Source organism: Barbus barbus (genome assembly GCF_936440315.1).
Source record: "Barbus barbus genome assembly, chromosome: 42".
In the NCBI taxonomy this organism is placed as follows: domain Eukaryota; kingdom Metazoa; phylum Chordata; class Actinopteri; order Cypriniformes; family Cyprinidae; genus Barbus; species Barbus barbus.
In genome coordinates this window covers 227,201-232,200 of record NC_136720.1, presented here as the reverse complement: position 1 = coordinate 232,200, position 5,000 = coordinate 227,201, and the positions used below count along the sequence as shown (strand labels likewise).

The window sequence follows — 5,000 nt, the reverse complement described above, 5'->3', positions numbered from 1 at the left end:
ATACTGATAAAGCTGACAACTGATATTTTAGGGTTTCTTAACTAGCTGCTTATTAGCGTGCATATTACTAGAATATGAGCCATTTATTAGTAGTAATTAAGCACATATTAATGCCTTATTCTACATCCCTAATCCTACCCAATACCTAAACCTAACAACTACCTTTACTAACTATTAATAAGCAGCAAATTAGGAGTTTATTGAGGGAAAAGTCATAGTTAATAGTGAATAACTGTCCCCTATTCTAAAGTGTTACCAAATACATATGATTAATGATACATATGAAAAATGATTATTCTTCACGATAGAGCTTCAGATGATGTACCTCTAATATTGTAATATCTGCTCCCTGAAGGTGCGGTGAAAGTGTGTGCATCAGGCGGCTGGTGAGTGGATGTGTGTGTGAACCGTGTCACGCTGTGTGTGTGTGTGTGTGTGCTGGACCTTGTCGGGCCGGCCGTCTTCGTCCTTCAGCTGGATGTAGGGCTTCTTGCGGATGCGGTTGAGGTCTTCGTGCAGTCCGTCCAGCAGGAAGGCCAGCAGCTCGTGAGAGTCCTGCTGCTGATAGCCAGAGAACTGAGGAGCGAACCGGCCCACCTGAGTCTGAAACAGCAGACACAGAGACGTCTTCACACACTCACAGCACACCAGAAACATCATCGCTTGCCAAGGACATGACGTGATCTCTCTCAGCAAAGACAGGGTCACAGTGACTTACTTTCCTTTCAGGATTGCAGAGACTAGCGCCCTGTGATTACAGTGATGTGGAAAACATGGACAGAAATCACAGAATCCAGCCATAAAAACTGAATTTACTGTATATCGCATAATGCCACAGAATTTGTCAAAGTTTGGGTGAATTAATCGAAAATAGGTCATTACACTTAAATCAAATCGCGATATGGACTAGTATCTGTGAGTATTAAGCCATTTAAACCTGAATCCTGCATGTTCTGCATGTCTGTGTGTGAATGACGCAGACGCACGGTTTTGTTTACCACACACACACAGAGATGATTCAGCCGGCTGTACCTTGAAGGGGCGCGGCGTGACGTAGCTGTATTTGCCCGACCACAGCTGCTTGATGAGCTCAGAGTAGGCCTTGGCGATCTCGCCCTTCATGCCCAGAGGATTGTCCTGGTTCAGCTCGACCTGGTGCTGGTCCTTCAGGAAGAACTCGGTGAGCGGCAGGACGTTGCTTAGACACTGAAACACACACACACACACACACACACACACACACAGACAGAGGCTCAGCACTGGACACACGCACACACACACAGGAGCTGCTCAGGATGAGTGTGTGGAGCTCACCTGTGTGGCTGAGTTCATGAAGCAGGTGTTCCCCAGGTTAGACAGGCCGCAGAGACCCGCTCTCTCGCTGCGCCGGCCCTGATCCAAGCTCTCGTAGCTGCTGTAGGGCGGGTAGGACGACAGGCTGTAGCTGGAGCTCTTCACGCTGCGCGCGCACACACACACACACACACACAGACGTGTGAGAGCGACAGGCTAGAAGTCTGCTACCCGACCCGAGCCCGATGGGTCCCGAAAAATGTGCGGGTTTCGGGTCGGGTTCGGGTTAATGTTTATTGAACAGCGTCGGGTTCGGGTTTGTAACTAAGAAAAACTAAATGGGCTATAGTTTGCGTGCCGTGTGCTTTGCCTGCTTGCTGTGTTGTGGTGACCGGCACGCGCGAGAGAGAAAGTTGCGTGCGCAGATATGCAATGTGCATCTGCTACACAGACCACAGACACTCAGGCTCTACCTGTGTGTCTGTGGTCTGTGTAGCCCAGGGGTGGGCAAACTTTTTGGCTCAAGGGCCACACTGGGTTTTAAAATTTGACAGAGGGCCGGCCCAGTAGCAGATTATGAAACACGATCTCATGAAAGTGCGTATCTATACCACAAATTAATTTCTAGTGCCATTTATACACCAAAAATGTTTTTTGCATGCATATGCTATGTACTGTAAACCCCTTGGTTAGGATTAGGGGTGCGGAGTGCGTGCCTATTACACCCCACAAAGTGCGTATCATATACACGAAAACTGCGTATCATAAGCACTACAGATACAATTCGTGGTATTCGCACTTTCATGAGATCGGACTGAGCAAACACATTTACATTGTGGCAACGTCTGCGCGAAATTCAACAACTGAGAGACGACATTATTTATTTGCTGTGAGAAAATACAACATATTGCAAAAATGGTATTTATTTGCTGTGAGAAATAGAGTGGACCTCGCGTTCGGGTCGGGTTTAACATGTAAATGTATTTGTCAGGTCGGGTTAAATGATCGCGGGTACGGGCCGGGTTCGGGCTTCAGTTTAAAGCCCGTGCAGACCTCTACGACAGGCACAGCAGCAGCAGCAGAGAGAGCAGATGATCAGAGCAACACTAAACATGCAGACGAGCACACCAGAGTCCACCACAGCTCTGATCCACCTCACTCATGATATTACACAGCGTTCTGAGAGAGTAAGAACACCTCACAAAGAGTGTGTCGCTCATCAGCACACACAGATAAACACCTGGCATTCACACTACAGCAAGAGTCCAGCATTACAAACCACTGCGCCAACTAGAGCGGAAGACCAGGCCTTATACACACCTCCATACACTGCTCTGCTTTGCTCATAAACACTGGAAATGGTCTGAACATGCATGAAACTCCTCCAATATCACAGAAAACAGTTAACGCAGATAGAAAGCCTGATCACCTACTTAGATGTAGGGGTGCACTTACTTTTTCCATAGAGGACAACTGGATTTCTGAAGGTGATTTTGTGGAATAAAAGACTTCCAGGCAAGTCAAATTTTCAACATTACGTGCTAAATGATTAGTTTACTTCCAGAATAAAAATTTGCTGATAATTTACTCACCCCCATGTCATCCGAACCATCTTTCTGTCTTCAGTCGCAAAGAAATTAGTGGACTCTGATGGCTCTACAGGACCCCAGCCAAGGAACAGGGTTCTTATCTAGTCAAACCATCAGTCACTTTCTTAAAAAAAATGAACATTTATTCACTTTTTAACCAGTTTTTTGAAGCTGCGCTGAAATGCAATCTGGACAATCAACCCGTTGAGCACCATTGAAGTCCAGTTTTCCTCAAGAACCTTAATTTCTTTGAGACTGAGCATCTTGGATGACATGTGAGTGAGTAAATTATCAGGAGATTTTCATCCTGGAGTGAACTCATCCTTTAAAGTACATCACCTTCGGCAGCACTGTCCAAATAACCTCCCAGTGTCAGCATGTGACCCTGGACCACAAAACCAGCCATAAGGGTCCATTTTTTTAAATTGAGCTGTATGCATCATCTGACAGCTGAATAAATAATCTATTTGAAAATCTGGAATCTGAGTGCGCAAAAAAAAAAAAAAAAAATCTAAATATTGAGAAAATCTCCTTTAAAGTTGTTCAAATTAAGTTCTTAGCAATACATATTACTAATCAAAAATGAAGTTTTGATATATTTACGGTAGGAAATTTACAAAATATCTTCATGGAACATGATCTTTACTTAATATCAATAATAAAAACAATATCATTGATAAAATCAATCATTTTGACCCATACAATGTCTATTATCTATTGTTGGCTTTTGCTACAAATATACCTGTGCTGCAGGATCATAAATCGGTTTGTGGGGTGCACTTACTTTTGCACGGCAGTGTCAGTGACTGATCTGAAACACTATGTAATGCTCATTTTGGTTTCAGCTGTTTGCTGTGTCGACAACAGAGCAGGGGTCAGTCGCATAAACCGTAATCAGTCTTACTCTTACAATACAAATAAGACCCATCTACCTTTCACAACTGAATTAAAACCGTTATGACCAGTCTTGAAGAAAAAAATTAGATGACTAACTTAAGACTAGTCTAAACAGTTTATGCAACCGGCCCCTGATGTCCATTTCATTCACCGGATTACATTCAATGAAATGAATAAAGTGAAGTCTGAACATGCGAGCGTTCAGCATTAAAGCAAAGCCAGAGCAGCATCAGCAGCTAACAGAGCAGCAGCCCTCCATTCCCACAATGCACTGCAGCTACGAGCACCACACTACCTGGAGCACCAGTGAGCGCAGGACACGCTTCGCTCTGACCTCGCTTTGGATAAAAGCGTTTGCCAATGTGTACACCCTTCATGACACTGATTAGACTTTAAAGCCAAAGTCGTGTGGTTTATTTCATGCGACTGAAATGAGAACTTTAGTACTGAATGTGTGTGTGTGTGTGTGTGTGTGTGTGTCGGGAGCAGGATCAACTGATTTAATCCATTATGTCAATAAACTGAGCACACAGCGATGTGGCGAGACACACAGGGAGTGTTTCAGTAGCCCCGCCCCCTGCAGGCTTACTTGCGGCCGCTGAAGCTGCTGTTATGATTGTTTGTGAGAGATGAAGGGCAGATCTTTGGTAAAGCAGAGAGAGAGGAAGCACCAGATGACCTTCAAAAGACAAGAGCGAGAGTTACAGGACACGACCTCGAGGAGACAAGCAGGTGCCCGAGCATGGGCTCTAAAGCAATGAGGAGATCACATGATCCGGACGTCACATGACTCACTTGAGTGCCGAGGAGCCGCGGGGCCACGAGCCGTCCTCGTTCTTCTGCTCGATCACCAGAACCTGCAGTCAGAGGAAGAACATCCGTTACGACTCAGACCGCACTCTCAATACGGTTTAAACACTTCTGCTTCATGACATCTATCTGTGTGTGTGTGTCTGAGTAAAGCAGTGGTTTTGAGCAGCTCTGCTAATCAACATGTGGTTGGACTTCATCAGTGACTGCACATCTCCTGATTCAGCACCGGATCGGCACTAATGCATCGGCGAGCTCTCACCTGTCCTGATAGAGCCCTGCGTCCTGAATGGTGCTGTCTGGTTTACGGAGCGGCTCGAAGGTGTTGCTCATGTACTTGTTCCAGAGCCGCGTCTCCTTCTCGTCCGGGATACTGAACAGCTTCCGCATCTCCTGCTCGATGCTGTCTGT

General features: G+C 45.6%; 1 pseudogene across 1 annotated transcript in view; it reads right to left on the bottom strand.

The window, feature by feature from the left end:
• Positions 1-5,000, bottom strand: part of LOC306861436 (ubiquitin carboxyl-terminal hydrolase 15-like) — a 30,117-nt pseudogene that overhangs the window by 16,901 nt on the left and 8,216 nt on the right. Inside the window, exons 5-10 of the transcript XR_013786078.1 lie at positions 4,852-4,996; positions 4,575-4,636; positions 4,369-4,458; positions 1,315-1,459; positions 1,033-1,206; positions 445-603 (exon numbers count right to left, since the gene is read on the bottom strand). The product of XR_013786078.1 is annotated as a ubiquitin carboxyl-terminal hydrolase 15-like (transcript). The remainder of the gene's footprint in view (positions 1-444; positions 604-1,032; positions 1,207-1,314; positions 1,460-4,368; positions 4,459-4,574; positions 4,637-4,851; positions 4,997-5,000) is intronic.